At 39.5% G+C, this 19492-nt stretch overlaps 1 protein-coding gene across 4 annotated transcripts in view; it reads right to left on the reverse strand.

Moving 5' to 3' along the window:
* znf536 (zinc finger protein 536) overlaps positions 1-19492 on the reverse strand; it is a 331204-nt gene that overhangs the window by 194462 nt on the left and 117250 nt on the right. For all 4 annotated transcript variants that reach the window (XM_059351790.1, XM_059351771.1, XM_059351798.1 and 1 more), the window contains one exon: positions 1663-1777. The gene's annotated coding sequence lies outside the window, so the exon portion shown is untranslated. The remainder of the gene's footprint in view (positions 1-1662; positions 1778-19492) is intronic.

The following is a 19492-nucleotide window of genomic DNA, read 5'->3' on the forward strand; positions in this document are numbered from 1 at the left end:
CGGTGTGGCCAAATGTCAGTATGTGCCCGCCCACCTCTGACAGCTCAGGTTTATGTGGACGTTTAAGCAAAACACTCAACGCTGTATTTCTTTGACAAATCAATACGACCACCATTTCAGCTCTCCTTCCTTCCCTCCCTCCCTCCTTTTTTGTGCTTGCTCCTTTCTCATCTCCCTCTGTCTGGGAGAATTGATCCGCATGGATGGAATGATATCAACCGACGGATAGAGTGATACGCCCCGCTCCCTCCTTCCTGCCCTCCTTTCACCGCACTTTTGACACATAAATAAAATATGTGGCCTTTTTGTTTCGATTCGCCACGGCGTTAGTTCTGAGAAAGGAATATGGTGCACGGGGCTCACATGGAGCTGTTGGTAGACAAGAGGGAGCTGAGAGTCGGCTGGTTGCCATCACTCACTGTTCACAGGCGCCCTACAAAATCCCCTGAACTTTCCGACACATGCATTTGTTAGAGTGACACAGTCAGATTCTAAAGAATGGCATTAGAAAATAATGTGAGCGCTAAATTATTCAGGCTTTTTTTTTTTTTGCCATAATGCCTCACTTTACAACCCCACACGGCTGCACACACACTAACACACAGACATATGTATGTATAAATATATATCCTCCCACTCACATTTGAATTATGGCAGATCCATTTAGTGTCAGCGTCCAAATTTGGCAAAGGAAAGGATGAGAGAAGGTGCTGTGAGGGGAGAAGAGTTCACTAACTCTGTCATGCTACTGTATTAAGATGCCAAACCAGCACTGCAGTCAATCCCCACTTTAATATCAACTGAAATAAATCACTAGCGGGGCTACACGTATTCTGCCCTGCTATTAACAGATGAACGCTACATGTTCATCCGCACCTCGGCTAGATATTCCTGATATGACGGCAAAGGCATTTCCACAGCTTGACAAGAAATAGATGCTAGGTGAACTAACCTCACGTCCTCGGAGCATGCCAGAGCGCCAGGCCAGGGTCACACAGGCCTGCAGGGTTTCCACTCCACTCTATCAGACAGATCACTTCTCCTCACACCTTTCTAGGCTGCACTTTTTGCACCCCTCTCCCTGCATCTGAAGCCCTCAAACATAGGTCAAGTCACACATACTTAAAGGCCATGCCCACTACAAAGCTTCTGGTCTGGACGCTGGAGGGAAGACTGACAAAAGACAGACAGACAGCCAGCTTGGACTTAAAGACAGACAGCATAACCCTACTACAACGGATAACTGATGGGATTAAATAGGAATTATCTGTTGATATGCCCATGCAGGTCCTCTGTACATCCATATACACCGGATGTCCCAGCCAACTGCTGTGTCTGTGTGTGCCCATGGATGTGTGTGTGTGTCATTATCATGATCATCCTCATCATCATCGCAGTGATCGTCATCATCACCCCACACAGGCTGCACCAGCGTGGATAACCTGCTGCAGACGGATCTCAGAGGAGCCTCGTCTTTTGCTCTCTTTTCTCCCTCGTTCTTCTTTTTCTCCTCCACTTAACTTTCACTCATTCATGCAAGACTGTCGCTAATAAATACCCGATAAACCCAAATTAGTCCACAGTTATTATACCCTCTACCTTCGTCTCCTGTCCCATATCCCACCACCCTTTTTCCCTTTTTCCCTGAAAGCCCTGAGTCACCTCAGACAGTGGGTGGGGGTAGTTTCTTGGACAGCGCGACGGTGTGCTTAGCCCCGTTAAGCCAGCCTCAGCTTCAGCTTCAGCTCCGCTTCTGGTCGGCACTGATCAGGGAGCCCTGGGAGAGAGAGAGAGAGACAGGGAGGGAGGGAGAGAGAGAGAGAAGATAAGGAAAGTGCTGAGTTCACCGCCACCACTGCTCCCCTCCCCTCCCTCCCCTTCTCTCTTTGCTTCGAGCATCCCCTCCTCTGGAAGGGGTTTCCCCCCCCTGGAAAGAGGAGGGGAAGGTGAATCGACTGCTGCACTGCTGACTGCGCTGCAATAACCTCCAACTCTCTCCTCATTCTCCTCCTCCTCCACTTCCTCTTGCAACTTTTCTTCATCATGCTTTTTTTTAACATTTCATTAACTTTTTGGGTCATTTTTTGTATGTCACAATAGGCTATGATATGATGCCTATAACCAAACCTCCAAATATCTAAATTGTTATGTAATATTAAGAAATATAAATCTGCTGATATAACATACTTTTATTTTTGTCAATATACCCCTTGGACTTAAAAAAAAAAGCAAAAAAAGCAAAAGTGTTTTTTTTCTGTGGAACACAAGCCCAAACTTGTTGGTTTCAACTAAAACAAACACATAATCACATCATACATACTGAGTTTTACCAAGGCTAAATAAAATAACATTGGTAAAATGACACTATATAGAAGCAGAGTAATTTAAAGCTGAGGTAGGCAGTTTTATTTTGACGTCATTAGGAACATTAGGAACTGACTTCGGCACCTCCGCTTGGCTGTTTTCAGTCTTTAGAAAATCAACACCAATTACAGGTCATGTTACGTGAGTTTGCAAATAAAACATGGTAATAAATCTCATATAGATAGGTACTTGTATGAATAAATCTGTGCTTTTCTCATGGGAGGGGCTTAGGAGAGAGAGGGGAGGGGCTGCAGGAGAAAACTGCCTACCTACCTGCCTACAGTGTGTGCAGTGTAAAAAATAACAATTATCATTACTGTTTGTGTACTGTAACATAATTAAGAATAGACATCGCAACAAAATTATATTTATATATGGTCGTTTTCTGTCAGGAAAAAAGTGCAAAAGCTCTCCACTAGTTGTTTTAAACATGTGAACTCCCCCTGCACATTAAGGCATTAAAGGAAAAAAGAAGGAAAAAATTACAGCTCACACGTAGATCTGCAGTCACATATTCCATGCAATAGATATCCAGGTCATTAAGCAACATTTTGACACCTCTGTTATTTACTACCCCAACTGGTTTCCCACCTCGTTTAATCAGACTTTACTAAAACCCGCTGACTCAGACAGAAACCTTCTTTCTCTCTGCTCTGTTTATGTTTATCTCCTCAGCTCCAGTCTGCTTCTCTCCCTCTTTCTCTTTGCTTACTTACTCATATTTTCCAAAACGTCTATTTCACATGTGTCTGGGGTTCGGAGGGGCTGAGCCACAGAAACATCACAAAAGAACAAATAAAGTGGAGTAAAGCAAAGTGTTTTTCTCCCACATGAAAGCCTACAGTTATCAAAGGCAGAGAGGGTCTCAGCTATGTGTTGTAAAGACCAGATGCTGAGTGGGACGTGCATTGCTGCAGCGGTCAGGTGATAAATGTGTAACTTTGTGATTTTGATGTGTTTTACCAAAGCAGCTATCTCAACCCTGCGTCTCGTCATCCGTCAGAAGGTGATATTTAAAACATCCAAAGTGGAGCACACCATTTTTTGCCTTAGAAGTGGTTTACCTTCGATTTTCTCTGCTGGGAAGGGATCACTTGAGACAGGAGGGGGAGGTGGATTGAAGGGAATTAGATGTGGCTCAATACAAGTTATCTTTAATGGAGGGATCCTGGGTGGAGGGATTCAAGAGAAAGAAATTAAGGGGAAAAAAAGCAAAAGGAGGGGTAAAAAAAAATACAAAAAACCTAGATGTAAAGTGTTGACAGCTGTGTTTGGAGCGGTCGGACACTGGGGTCAGGTGTCGATGAACACACACACAAACAAATGATCGCACGGAACACATATATTAGCCGTCGCACGGTTAATAGAAGCTGGATGTAATATTGTTCTTGTCATGACGGCCATCTGATGACAATTTCATACAGCGGCAAGCTGCTAAAAACACAACCTCCATTCACACAAACGCTGTCCGAGAGCTCCACAGTCATGTGTACTCTTTTTCTCTCTTCACTCTCTCTAACCCTCCCTCCTCACCCACACACACGCACACGCACACACACACACACACACACACACACACACACTGGGATAAGTCATGAGGAAATGGATGCCCATGTTTTGTGGGACCACCTGTTCATCCTGGATACAAGTCTAAGAACCCAGTAAGGGTTAACCCTCTTTGTGAGAGGGAGCCAGGATTGTGTGTGTGTGCGCACAACTTCATACATGCATGTATGTGTGTTTGTATGTGTGTGTGTGTGTGAGCGTTGGCACCGCCCCGTCTGAAACGTGCCCCATGAGTGGCAGACTGGCTCAGGCTGTCCGGCTGGGAGGGAACAGAGCCCACTGCTGGGCCACCTCCCTGACAACACACACACACACACACACACAGTGACACACACATACATGCACACCTAATCCTATGCACATTCCATGGGGAGCATCTTTCCTCTCCATCACACATTCCAAACTACCTGCTCCCAAAAAAAAGAATATTAAAAGAAAGAATAAAAAGGATGTATTTGTGGTCAGGGTTTTGTTAGTTATAGTACATTGTTTTCTTAAAAATAGGGCTCAAACTATTTTTTTTATTGTTGATTAATCTGTCAATTATTTTATGGGTAAGCAATTAGTTGTTTGGTGAAAGAAAATGGTAACAAATATCAATCCGTTTTTCCCAAAGCCCGTCCTCATATGTCTCGTGACAGTAAAGAAACCAGAAACGTTTATGAAGCTGGAATAAAAAAAAAAACTTTGACTTTTTATTTCTTAAAAAATTACTCAGATCTATTAATCAATTATTAAAATAGATGGCAATTAATTTAATAGTTGACAACTCATCGATTCATCTTTGCAGCTCGACTTCAGAATCATTTACAGCTAATTTTATGGCTAAATCAGGCAGTCGGTAAATCAATTAAAATGTATGCATTTTTCATTGAGATAACTTTTCAAATTAAAAGAAAAAACAAAAATAATTTAATATCACAAAATATTACAAAAAGGGAAATTAATGTTGGCTTTGTAAGCTACACATGTTAAACTTTTTCTACAGCATAACGAATGCCCTGCTGATCTGAAGCTGTTCTTAACCTCAGCCAGTCAACGACGTGGCCGCAAACACTCAAACCAACCTCCGCACACACTGAAATGCATCCACACAAACCACCTTGAATCATGGCACCTCTCATCATTCTCATAAGTGTCTGAAAATAGGGGAAGTGCCACAACTAACCGTCCCCTCCCCCTCCCCCTAACAAATAATCACCTCCTGGGAGGCAACGAGATGGAGAAAAAAAAATAGCAATCTTGTCTTTCAAACGAAAAGGGGAAAAATATTTTAAGGGGCAATGAATTTCGTGGAGCTGAATAGGATGTTGGTACATGTTTTACTAAAGGAAATATAATGGCAGACTATTATTAGATCACATTAATCACGAGTGTGCCAAAGGCAGTGACAGCCGCGCTGAAAAGGATTGAAAACGCTGGTAATGGATATAAATTACCCATTGTGTGATAAAAGGATTTTTTCTTCACTAAGAAGGTAAAAAGGAATAAAAACACTGAAAGAGCCACTAAACGCTGTGTGTACATATTTGCATGTGTATATGTGTATGTATGTGTGAGTGTCCTGCCGCCTGTGAGTGTGTAATATGTAATAATACAGGGTTATCAGTGCAGGATTAAAATTTTAAGGGAATCAGATAGTGACAGTGAGGCCTCGCATTAAAGGCGCCGGCGACAGAAAAGAGGGAAGGATTAAAAACAGATTAAATTGGTTTGTAGTGATGGAGATGAAAGGAAGGAGGAAGAGAGGGGGGAAGGAGAGTGTGTTTTGACAGAGGTCTGTCGGGCTTTTGGCACGGTGATAATGAGTCACATCTCCCATGCACTGTTATTTATCGCCGACTTGGCTCACAAACAAAAGATCAATAATTTTGAGCAAATCTAATGTTGTCTTCGCTGCTAATGCGGTCGTCCATCACATCTGCCATCTCCACCAAGGAGATGGACTGATTCCCTGTTTATTTGGAGATCAAATGCAATTATATCACATGGTTCTAATAACAGAGGAAACCCCCCACCCCACCCTATGTGAATATGTGTGGCGCCTTGGATCATGCCCATGCATATGTATATATAGATATACAGACATGCACAAAGGTGTCACGTATGTGTAAATGATAATATATGTATCGAATGGGCGATGAGTTGCCGCGCCATTTTTCCGCATCAATCTTCATTTCTTCCTCAGACCTTGCCTTTGAAATATGAAGAGTGTCAACGGCCCGTCCCCCCGCAACACAGGAGGCACACAAACATCCGTCAAAGCAACACACCCGATGTTCACCAGTTAGCCCTGCAGCACAAAGAGATGAGAAGACAGCAGATCCTTCACTGACAACTAGCCCTGGGTGAGACACTTTCCAGCCACCTGAACTCAATCAGGCCCCAGTGGAGGCAGCATTTGGGTATTTCATTTCATCTCTGTCCCCTTATTCACTCGAGGTATGCTTGATTTATCTCACACGCAGGAACGCAAATCGCATTTGGAATCTAACATCACTTTGGTTATGGTTATCTACATAGAAGCTGCTTGTTGTGGTCCTTTTCTGTGTTGTTGAGTGCAGACGTTAATATAAGGGCCATCAAAAGGTTCAATCCACTGTGTCCACAGTGTTCATGATACCTTTGTATTATATCTACCAACTGTTGGCTATGTGTACTTGTCTCTTTGGCACACCAAAATCAAATGCACCCCAGTGCTACCACAGTAAAGCCAGTGGCAGGTGTAAGGCACTAAGCTCCTTCCCCTTCTCCCTGGGTGAGGTGTGAGGAGAACAACAATGACAGACAAAGGTCACCTGGCCCACAACAACCCACCCGCTGAGGTGTTGACCTGCTGAATGCACCCCTGAGGCAAGAGGAAGAAAGGAAAGGAGGGAGGAAGGAAGGAAGAAAGGAAAGAAAGAAAGAGTCTGGAACCAGCAAATAATTCAGGAGAAACCAAAGTTGCAACCAAGAAATATATCGAAATCAGTCAAAATAAGAAGAAAATCAGCCAGGCTATGATATTTTGGGTAAACCGACATATTGTTAACTTTGGGAGCTCTTTCAAAGGGCTTTCATCAAGTTAACATTATATTTTTAAGTATTGCATATAATTTAGCTTCCATGTTCTACGTCATCTACATAACTTGCGTAACTTGCGTAACTGTTTCACATCCGGCAGGAGTTATTTGTGTCAAACTATATTTAACTAAGCCTTAACATGTAGATTTGTTGCCTCAACCTACTGTTTGTTGCCAAACAGTGACACCATTAACCACATCTGTAAAACTGCGACTGTTACGTTTAGGTATGAGGGCGTACTGACATCCTGCCAACTGCTGCTGCACTCATTTAAAAACCACTTCAGTGGATCTTATTTGAGGACAAATCACACGAATTGTTGCTGAATGGTTTGGAGATGGTTGGTTTTGAATGCTAATGCATTTATTTACCTTATTTATGTGTATTTGTGTTTTTATAAAAATAAACTTTCCTTGCCTTTAACCCATTGACGCCTAAAACTTCCTGTAAAACCTCTGGACGATTTTAAAATAAGCCCCTAAAACCTGAAGTTTTTTCTGGAAATTCAACAGTAGTGTCAACGCTTCTACTAAATAATAGATTTTTCAGCCTCTGTAGCAGATAGAAAGGAAATTCAAAAAGTATTTGAGAGCTTATACAAATACTACAAAACGACGTAAACGCTTTCCAGGCTTCAATGGGTTAAATTGCTAGATTTGGCGGAACAGAAGATATTTAATTGAATATTTTTTGGGGGTGCCTTGTATTTACATGCATTTTCAACAGGCTGCATCAAAATCTGTTTTCTGCAAAGTGCAAGAAAGTCAGTCCAAGCTTTAGGAGGTCAAGACCTTGGCAGGTGAAATAATAAAGCCTTGACATAAGGCAGAGAGCAGGGAGGCACACCACGACCCAGTGCAACCCAAGGCACCTCCCAACTGCACCTAATTCTCTCTCTCACTGTGTCTTTCTTCCCCACTGTTAACATACTCAGACACCTACAAGCATGGCAGACTTCCTCCATGTTCAGAGCAGTGTCAGGGCACAGATAAAGGTCAACACTCCTGGAAGCCATGCAGATATTAGCAACAATGTGCTGTGTTTACTCTACAGAATTTTTTAAAATGTATTTTTTTATGCAATCAACAAAGACATTGCTATACGTGTGAGACAACCTCACTGTATATAGTGTCAAGTGTTGTTTTCCAAGAGTAGGCCATGAAATCAGAGAGGAGCTGTTATTAATATCCCACAAATGCATGCAGGGATCGTCACCTAAACAGCTTTTCCTTCCCCTGTTTAATTGACATCCGTATATTAGTGGTAAAAATGCAAATATACAGAGACAAAACGTGGTGTTAATGACACAGCTGCACACACTCATCAGTTCTCTGGAACAAGAGTGACACGGGTTTGCACAAACACACATAATAACAGGTCAATGTGTCTGATTCACCCGAAGTCACGTGAAAAAAAGATGTCGTAGTCGGCGCCAAAACACATCTTACACACGCTCAGTTTGATCCGTCTGTTGAAATATATTTACACATGCGGAGGAAACGCGTCAGAGCTGTAAAGGTTAGGTGTATCTTAGCTGAATATGTAATAATTCTCTGGTGAAGAATGATTCCAACTATCACTGTAATGGCCACCTTCTATATTGTCATAATCATTATTGTCACTGTCAGCGTCGCTATCATCATCAACACTGTCATCTGTAATCATCAAGCCCATCACAAGCCATATTTTTTTACAATGAATGTGACATGGGCCGTCAGTGGATGGTGATGAAGCGGTGTTAGGATCCGTTCACACCGAGCATGTCTGCAGCAGTTCAGTGGAGCTCCGGAGCACAACTTCACTTCTGTTTTGTTTTTTTTTCCCAAATGGGAATAGATGTAGTCAAACAATTATATTTCAAAGCCAGATGATATCAAATAACCACAGTAAGAGTATTTGGTGTCACCAGACATCAATTTGTACTGATAGATGTAACAAAGAACAAAGTTTAGTCTTACCTCTACTATTATTTATTCTGCTTTAATTGGATCAGGTTTTGAGAAAGCTGGTATTGACATTGACCAAAGAGTTTTAGTTTGCTAACCCTGACTGCATTTAATGTACCACAACAGATTTATTTTGCTAACATTAAAGCTGGGCTAGGCAGTTTTTTTGTTTTTGTTTTTTTGGTGACAGTTGACAAGTTTATAATCACCCTTAAGTTAATGTTGCCCACCTGTCAAGCTGTCTGTTCTTCAGTGATACCACTTAAAATATGTAAAAAAATAAAGCTGTTAATAACCGTCTAAGTACCCTGAAATGTTATATATATATATACATATATATATATATATATATATATATATATGGTAAAGTGAAACAACCTCCAACTGTATGCTTTGTTAAATAATTATGTGCATCTGAACTGAAAGACAAATTTCTATAAATAATAAGAGGTGATCTTGTTATTATGACATTCTTAATAAAAACCATCAGTAATGACAAAAATCTAGTTTTTACATCTAACCAACCTAATGATTTGTGCATTTTAATAACATTAGTTCTCCATCCACAAGAAAGAGCTACTCTTGTTAAAATGTTAAATAATATCTTCGTTACTGTAAACGTTAAAACAGTCGTTTTTTTTCGTTAATTTTTTTCATTGGGCAAAAATTCCACAACAACCTGTCAGTATACTGTAATTCAAGCGGTGAGAGAGCGTTTCTTTTGGCTGTCCTACAAATTCAGATGTGTGTGAACGTCCCTTCAGATGGTGGAAGTCTGATTCAATGGCAGAGAATCTTGCAGAAAAAGTTGCCATTCCAGCATTGGCAGCAACAGGATGGTAATTCTTTTCTAACAGCATCAAGATCACAATCAGTGGCGGTTCTAGACCAATTTTACTGTGGGGGCCAAGGAGGGGCCAGTGTTTAATCAGAGGGGCATTGGCACATTAAAAAATGGCAAAGATGATATTTAAGCATTCAAAATCTTTATTTTAGCTTATTTAAACATTTAAGTATATTTGGAAGATACAGATACATTGATTTAAATAATGAGACTCACCAACAATAAGTTTTTTTTGTATGACAATGACATTTCTCATTTTTGTGCACAATCATTTTTTTTATTTTGAAAGTGCATTAGTCAGAATGATCTATATATATACAATATTTTATTGCACAATTAAACTATTATACAATGTATTGTACACATTCTGGGTTCCTTTTGTGTACAATTAGATATTGTTTGAACAAAAAAAGGTTAGAATTGCAGGTGCTTGTGTCTTTAGCAAAAGTGTTCTAAATTTAAGAAGTATATGTTTTTTCTGTCGTGAAGTAAGCAGTGGTGGGAAGTAACTAAGTACATATACTCAAGTACTGTACTTAAGTAAGATTTTTAGGTACTTGTACTTTACTTGAGTATTTCCATTTTTTGTAACTTTTTACTTGTACTCCACTAAATTTTTAGGCAAATATTGAACTTTTTACTTCACTACATTTAGCTGCCAGCTTTAGTTACTTTACAGATCGAGATTTAACATGAAATACATGATCAATTTGATGTTTAAAAAATTAAATTAAAGCTCTGTTTACATAGAAGCATCAATACAAATAATGTAATGATATATTTGGACCATATAAAACAATCTGAGTGGGTCCATTCTGCATAATGAGTACTTTTACTTTTGATACTTTAAGTACATTTTGATGCTGATACTTTTGTACTTTTACTTCAGTAAGTTTTGAATGCAGGACTTTTATTTGTAGTGGAGTAATTTCACAGTGTCATATTAGTACTTTTACTTAAGTAAAAGATCTCAATACTTCTTCCATCACTGGAAGTATTTTGTGCGGGCAGTACATTTTACATTTTATTTTATTTATTTTTATCCCATTTTTAATTTATTGCATCTTATTGCATCTTACTGATCTATTGTTTACTACATCTCTTTGTATTGTGTTATGTATTTATTGTTTGTGCAGCACTTTGGAAACCTTGTGTTTGCTAAAATTGTGCTATATAAATAAAGGGGATTGGATTGGATCACTGGAAGTAAGTATTGAACAGTTTGAGATCACCTGTGTTTAGTAACTTTGATATTAGCTTCGTTCATTAGTGTGGTATCACTGAAAAAATAATGGAAGTCTTAACTTCTTCATCATCTATATATGAAACAGTGGAAAATGTAGAAAATCCACTTTTTCATTTGGATTTTTTTTTTGGCTTGTCTCCCTTGGTGGCAGCATTTAGTGGTGAGGAAATCCTCTGACACGTATAATCTACTTCAGACTGACATCAGCCAGCGCTGCTATCGGTGCATCCCTATCTCACAGAGCAGACTGCGTACAGGCAGCAGTCTGGGAGCCGGGCTAGACTGACACCGCAACAGCAGCCTTTGGTTCCAAGCACCTAACGCTCCAATCGGAGCCCGAATATCGCCTATGGGATTTCACCGCACTAAAGAGTCATGTCAAAGATCTCGACAACGTGTGACGTCTCCCTCAGCCACTGCTGTCATGTTCCCTCTGCTTCTCACTTCCACCCCCCTTTCTTTTTTTCTCTTCCCAAGCCTCTCTTGACTCTGGTTTGAGCAGGAGACTTTCTCCCTGAGCGTTTTAACTTGTCATTTTTTTAAACACACATATCAAAGCCAGGAGTTAAGGGGGGAAAAAAGACAGATGTTTCTCTTATGCCTTTCTACTCAAGTACAATGAAGCTTTGGAAAGGAAAGAGAGAGCGAGAGAGGAGTGAAAAGACATTTGCAAAGATCTTTTTGCAATCCACATCCTTTCTCCTGACGACTGGCAATACATCATTTGTATTGATGCAATATTAAATTTCAATATCGCATGTCAAAAGGTACAAAATGATAGATCATAGTCTAACTAAATGAATTATTAAAGGCCTACCCCGGCTGCGCTATCGGCTTCTCTTACAATCAGCTGTGTCAGAAGAGTGCAGTTGGTGATACTGGCAGCATTTCAAAGCTTTGTCGTTTTTTCTTCTAGCCGCATCCCAGCATTCTTAATCTAGCTTTCTGTCACTTATTAATGTTCCCAAGGAACTAAAAACCACAGATCTTTCCCTCCCAATAATCAGAGGCTTAACTCACGTCCTTTTATTTCTCCAGAAAAAATCTTTTAAAAAAAATAAATGAATAAAGTCATAATTAAATATTGAATATTGAACAGAAGATAAGGATAAGAAAATATGTTGAGCTTTGTTAGATATGTTAAGAGCAGAGAAGAAGGGAGAGCGCAGCCATGGTGGAGGCGGTGACTCATTCTGTGAGCTATGATTTATGTGCTCTTTATGTGCTCTGCGACCCTGTAAGTTTATCTCTATATTCCCTGTCTGATAGAGTGACTCCTTGGTTGTCTCCATGCCTCGCCACAATAACACTCTGCACCGGACTTGATGGTTGATTCTAATTTACAACCAGAGTCAAAGGTTACATCTTTGACGGCCTATCAAGTTGTGGTTGACGGGAAAGAGAGGGGAACAGAGGAGAAAACGGAGAGAGAGAGAGAGAGAGATGCTTTTCTTTAGAAACAAGTCAATGAAGAAGCACCAATTCTTTGTGCATGAAAATGACAACTGTTCTTTAACCCATAAGAACCCATCCCCCATAAAGGAAAGTTATGGGGGATATACCACAGACCAAGTGAACCATGCAGAACATATTTATGAGGTGGGTTTTTTTGGTCATTCTGTGTCTTTTTTTTTAGTAATTTTGTGGGTTTTTTTGTGTCTTTTTTAAGTAATTTATTTATTTTTCTGTCATTTTGTGTCTTTTTTAAGTAATTTAGTGTTTTTTCAGTCATTTTGTGTCTTTTTTGGTCATTTTGTGTCTCTTTTTTAGTAATTTTGTGTCTTTTTTTAAGTAATTTAGTTTTTTTCTGTCATTTTGTGTCCTTTTTTGTAATTTTGTGTCTTTTTTGGTCATTTTGTGTCTTTTTAAGTCATTTTGTTTGTCTTTTTTGTGTCTTTTTTAAGTAATTTAGATTTTTTGGTCATTTTGATACTGCCTCCAGCAGCCCCCAGGTAATTTGAGTTTGAGACCCCTGTTCTAGAATATTTAAAGTGTTTGTTACATGGGTGTCACCGTGGGTTCTTATGGGTTAAATCTTGATTTCAGGCATTGTCCTGGGTCCTGTTTTCTCAAAAGCATCTTAAGGCTAAGGTGATATTAAAATCCATCTTTCCCAAAAGCATCGTAACTCAAGACATCTCAAGAAGGCTCTTAACAACCCATAGGAGGCTATGAGGGGCTTAAGCTCCAGAACCTGCTAAAGAAAAACGACGCTTTGTTTTAAGTTTTCATCATTGTCATACTGAACAATTAAGAAGCTCTTAATGGCATGTGCATCTGAGTATTCTCATGAAGGGTTTATATGATATCCTAGGAAATGTCACAAAGAACAAAGTCTTAAACAGGTTGTTAAAGCTGTAAAACTGTATGTATCTATCTTAAGTATGTTAATAGATAAACCACCGTCAGCAGCTGGTCTTACTAAACCACATCACATTGGGTGTATTATATATAGATATGGGAAAGGTTTCAATTGAGTACTTAAGGGAATACTTAATCCTTATAAACAGATTAGACATATGAATGCAGAATCTGTAGGCAAGAAGACCATCATTTGGTATCCAAAGCATTCTGGTTTCTGTTTGTAGTCTGAATAGATCTGACCAATCACAGTTGAGCAGGCTGTGGCTGACTGCAGGTAAATGGTAAATATGTAAAGTAAAAGAGGTGGAACACATTGGTCAAAGTGCTGTCTCAGAAACTCATCAGCTATCGTCTCATGGAGAGTTAACAAATTAGTAGTTTAGCTAATTTAGCTTAACTGGCTACTTGTGGACTGTAAACAATGGCTGGTGCATGGAAGAGGAAGTTTTTACCTGGATTTCTGTTACCTGGGTAACCCCAGAAATATTGTCTGCTGCCCACAGAGACAAAATCATTCCCAGATGTAGACGGTAGCCGATGAGTTCAGAGATTGGGGAATAGTTCATCATTTTGGAAATAAGCTAATTAACTTTCTTGGCAAGACTTGGATTAGACAATAACTTATGTCTGTCTGTAAACAAGTAGTTTTGGTGTCTAAAACTAAGCGTTTAGTTTTTATGCACCAAATCTCTGGAACAAACTCCCAGAGAACTTGAGGTCTGCTGCAACTCTCAGCTCTTTTAAATCAAGTCTGAAGACTTTTCTGTTTCCATTTTAACCTGTAATTTTTATTCAGTCGCTTTTAAATGTTTTATTCATTCCCTTTTTTTTCTTTTTTTTTTTAATTCGCTTTTAAATGTCTTCTCATGTGTTTTATGTATTTTAATCTTGCCCCTGTAAAGCACTTTGAATGGTCCTGTGTCCGAATTGTGCTACATAAATAAACTTGCCTTGCCTGCCTTGCCTTATGGTTCACAACAATAACCTGCTTTTAAAACAGCAATCATGCAACAGTTTCACAACACCTAAGAGAAATTTCGTAAGATATTACAAGAACTGTTGTATTAGTATATGTTGCAAAATTAGTAAGTTGCTCTCTGAAAATCAGTCATCTAAATCACAATACAGGATAAATGTTCCTGTGGGTGTGCATTAAAGGACACAGCAACACTGATCTAACTGCTGCATTGTTCTGAGTTGATTTCAGCTGTGGGCTCTGGTCCTATGAGTCAGTTTCTATTAGAAGTTACTTGTTTTATTGAAGCTTGGTGGGATATATATATATATACATATATACGAGCACAAGGGCTGAGCTATATGTTTATTTCTGTGTGCTTGTGGCCTACTCGGGTGTTAATTCTCTTGTGCATGTGTGATGTCCTGAATCCCTAACCCCCATGAGGTTTTAATTGCAGGGTCCAGATTGCCGGGGCTGGTTAGGGCCTGGCGACCCCCATGAGAAGTCACAGCCTCCATTTAGCTTCCAGATCCCATGCAAACGAACACAGGGCCCCCGTGTTAGCGTGCTAGCACTGGCTGGCAAAAATTCAATTTTCATCCCCCTTTTGTATCCAAGCCTGCTGTCTTGCCCTAACGATGCTCTCTCATTCTCCCCCCCACCTCCCCCCACGCTCCCCTTCTCTTGCCTTCTCCCTTCAACAACAGAACACAGTGGAGTCGTTAGGACCCTCTCTTCATTACTTCAAAAAACCAATCATTAGACACCAGAGTATATACGTAATTAGAAAATCACTTCCTTTGCAATCCCGGCTAAGTAGTTTACATACTGTAATTACAGGGACAAAATCAATTTTTAATCATTTCACTGATTGGGCTCATCAGCTCAGTAGGAACATTGTATCCTGCTTGTTGTGCGAAAGCAACATCTGGGCTAAAACAATTACCCTTTTGTGTTCCAGAGCGGCTCTGAAAATGCCTTGCTGTCACTTCCCCCTGTCGTGGACGCTCTCTTTCTATCTCTATCCGTCTCCAGACGCCTTTTTCCCTTTGCCTTCGTCTTTCTTTCTTTCTTTCTCCCACTCCCTTTCTTTTTCTCTCCCTCCCTCCCTCTGTTCGTCTCTTTCTTTCTCTTTCACTCCCTGCCCTTGACTTGGACATGGAGGATCACATTTAAAGCTTTATAAATCAATACGCTATAATAAGCTGCTCTTGACAGAGAGGCAGAGAAAGGAGGAAAAAAAACAACATATTGCTTTTTTAACACCTCTTGTGTGTTTTTTTTCATGCCCCTGTTGTTATTGTCATCTTTTTTTCTTTTTACATTGTTGCCTTTTAGAAAACAGATTGTGTTTGGCCCTACAGAAGTATCACCTTATTACCATGTTTTCTGTACACTATGTGAAGAAGAAAAAAATATGATAACAAATATGTAAAGGCAGATGATGGCCGTTCCCTCTCCTGCTGAAATGAGACATAAATACATAATCCAACTTCAAACTGCATCTTGTGTCCTGGTATGTTTCACCCTTCACCGGCTAATAAAATGCTTTGTATTCTTGTCTGAGAGAGACCCAATCGATCCACATTAGTCTGAACTCTCTCTCTTTCACTTTGAAAACTCAGGAAATCAGATTTCAGAGGAGAGAGAAAAAAAATCGGTTAATGCATTGATCACTCGGGCTGTATGCAAATCACATTTGCCTCTATTTTTTTGCTGATCAATAGCATTAATTAACGGCTTCGTTTTAACGGCACCCCGCAATCCCGTTAGACACCGCTGTCGACCTCAGAAATCATCCCCCCCCCCTCCCCTCCCCGTCCCGTCCCTCAGTAGCCATGGAAATGAACGGCGCGTGGCAGGGGCCATAAATCAGGAAATCCAATTTGACCATGAGCTCCAGTACTAACAGTAAAATATGAGCGCTAACACAGCACACAGGTAGATCATCCCATATTGGGAACAATATTATTTATTTACGGCAAAAAAATAAAATGACAAGAAAGTTTAGAGTGCTTTTTCAACTTTTTCAACAAAATGCGTGGACATGTTTTCAAAGGGACACTCTAAACATGAACTCAGTTTACTCATCATAAGGAGTACTATACAGGTATTTACATATGTACATATGGCTATATAGTACACCTACAATAAGTTGTCTAATCATATGATCTAAGTATGAGCCTGATTCCAGTATGTATTTGCAAAAAATATACGTTTATCAGTTTTAACATTGAATATATTTACTTTGTACAGTTTTTAATTGAATATATGTCACAAAGGATAAGCAAATCAACTGTTTCATTGATATTTTAGAAAACGTCCACTCTTTTTATGCACAGCACACAGGTAGATCATCCCATATTGGGAACAATGTTATTTATTTACGGCAAAAAAATAAAATGACAAGAAAGTTTAGAGTGCTTTTTCAACTTTTTCAACAAAATGCGTAGACATGTTTTCAAAGGGACAATCTAAATATGAATTCAGTTTACTCATCATAAGGAGTACTATACAGCCTGGTTGTATATGGCTATATAATATACACCTATAATAAGTTGTCTAATCATCACCTATGTTTTGGCCCACCTTGTTTCATGATCCAAGTATGAGCCTGATTCCAGTATATATTTGCAAAAAATACATTTATCAGTTTTAACATTAAATATATTTACTTTGTACAGTTTTTAATTGAATATATGTCACAAAGGATAAGCAAATCAACTGTTTTATTGATATTTTAGAAAACGTCCACTCTTTTTATGCACAGCCTTTGGTATAAATCAGCCTTTAATGACCGTATTAGAAGAAAATATTTGTGTGGTGTGATATAGGGCTTGTTTTTAAATGCCCGAAGTATCCCAAAAATCCCCAAAGGACAATAATGAGCACTAATAACAATAAACAACTACTGTACTTATGGGTGATTTAGTGCTACAACAAAACTGACACGACAAAGTCAAGTGCAAGATTTCACCTAATTAACTACTAATTTACACTTTTCAATGATGTGTGAATGAGAAAACATCACCAAGAAACTTGAGGTAACCATTCCCGCTTTCTCATCAATAAACAAATACACTATATGTGTATGAGTAGGGCCAAAGCAAACTATAGACAAAAAACATACCAAGACAAACTTATTTTGAGAGTGTTTCTGTGATGGTTCAATTTGAACGATGATGATAAAATTGGGGTAATCTCATTTTGGATATGAGAATCCAAACTCATAACAAAAAGTCAAATGAACTGTGGGTGAGAGATTTGAAACGTAACATTTCAGGATCTAATAAAAAACAGTATCAAGTTGCATTGTGGGAGTTTGTGGAGCTTGACCCATGCATGGAACTACAAGGCACTAAGTCCAAGCCTGAGCTGCTTTTTTGTGACCATCCTTATTTAACCATCCACATCCAAGTGTAGATGCTAGAAGTGAATCTTGTATTTTTTTTAAAAACAAAGTTTAACCAATAGATATCACCATGAAACTTCCCCAGTTGATTACTTACATCAAGACAATTATTTTTTCCATTACAAGTTTTCTGAATTTTATAATTAAACATGCAAATTAGGTGTTTTTTTCTGATGCTAAGTTTTGGTAAATTTGGGAGAAATCTACAGATGTAAATAGACAAATTGTAGTAAAATAAACATAAATGTGTATTTTGGGATGTTTTCTTTTCACTAAAAGTCTGAAAGAAGACATGCAATGAAAGTAAAATACCCCCAAAATGTTTTTGTTTTTAGTGTCTCGCCTTAAAGGAGCCACACTTTCACCCACACTGTCACATTGTGATTAAGTATTTTAACAAATAAAGGTTGAATTCATGATTTTGCCTTCGGACATAATTGTTTACCCAGCCTTTAACTGGATCAAACACAACTACAACACCAACATTACGCTTACAACTCTATGCCATGATGTGTGTGTGTGTGTGTGTGTGTGTGTGTGTGTGTGTGTGTGTGTAGCCTAGCTGTTGCTGCCAGGGATGCTAGTGTGTGGGATTAATAATGGACGCTTTTTGAAATTATTATTATTCCCAAAATGCTCTTTTGTGATTTGCTTTGAAGGGCGTGCATGTGTGTGGGGGTGGGTGAGGGTGAGGGGGTGTTAAGTGAGTAGGGGGAGGTAGTTGGTGAAGGGGGTTAGAGGGAGGGGGGGCTTGCTTGCTCATTTGGAGAGCTTTTCCAATTATACAATTAGTCAGGAATGTAGGCCAGCGGCCTTGGTGCTCCTCCTGCTCCCCGACCCTGGATAGCAAGTGCCCTCGCCTCACTTGGTATTTATCTGTTTCTTTCACACTTGTCAAGGAACACATGAAGAGAAATAGACGTAGAAGAAAAAACAGATACAATATGTAACTTTGGATAAAAACTGAAAGTGGCAGCAGCTCCCAGACCAGGAGGTGGCTGAAGCAGCCGGTGTCCCAGAGGAGCTAAGCTAACAAACGCTGACCTTCTTTGCGAATTGGGTTGCGTGTGAACGACCATGGCAGCACACTGTGGTGTTAATAGATAAAGTCATGGGGTCTGGGCTTCTGTGATCAAATACTGTTTGTTGTGTTGAATGGCTTTTTTGTAAATCCACCAGCAGCTCCCACCATGCCCCAAAACCCCTCCACGTTGGGAAGAGTAGGAGTGTGTTAGTGGGATAGAACACACACACGATACTAACTACTTTTGATTCCTTTTCTTCTCTGGGACAGAGTGATATGATAAATTGATTTATGATGAAGGACAAATTGTTTTATAATTTGGCCCCTTTCTGATTGTCCCCTCACTCTTGCCTGCCTGCTACCGAGTGTGCCGCACTGGGTTTAATATGAAGCAACAACAACAGCCAAGTGCCATCTGTTGGCATGCAGATTTTCTGTAATCTCTCTTTACTGATTACAACAATGACTACACGAACCTCTTAAATAATTATCCCACAATGTAAAAAAAAGGGGAAAAAAAAGAAAAATAATTATAATCATTAACTCCCACCAAGTCTGCCACTCCTCCAGCAAATGAAGGCTGTCAGAGAGAGAGAGATAAAGAGAGAGACAGAGTGAGAGAGAGTTTTTCTTCTGCTGTGATGCCAATCATGTCTTATTTATACCAGCGGGGTAGAGTGCCACACAGCAGTGACAATCTTA

This window comes from Centropristis striata, chromosome 2 (genome assembly GCF_030273125.1).
Source record: "Centropristis striata isolate RG_2023a ecotype Rhode Island chromosome 2, C.striata_1.0, whole genome shotgun sequence".
NCBI classification, from domain to species: domain Eukaryota; kingdom Metazoa; phylum Chordata; class Actinopteri; order Perciformes; family Serranidae; genus Centropristis; species Centropristis striata.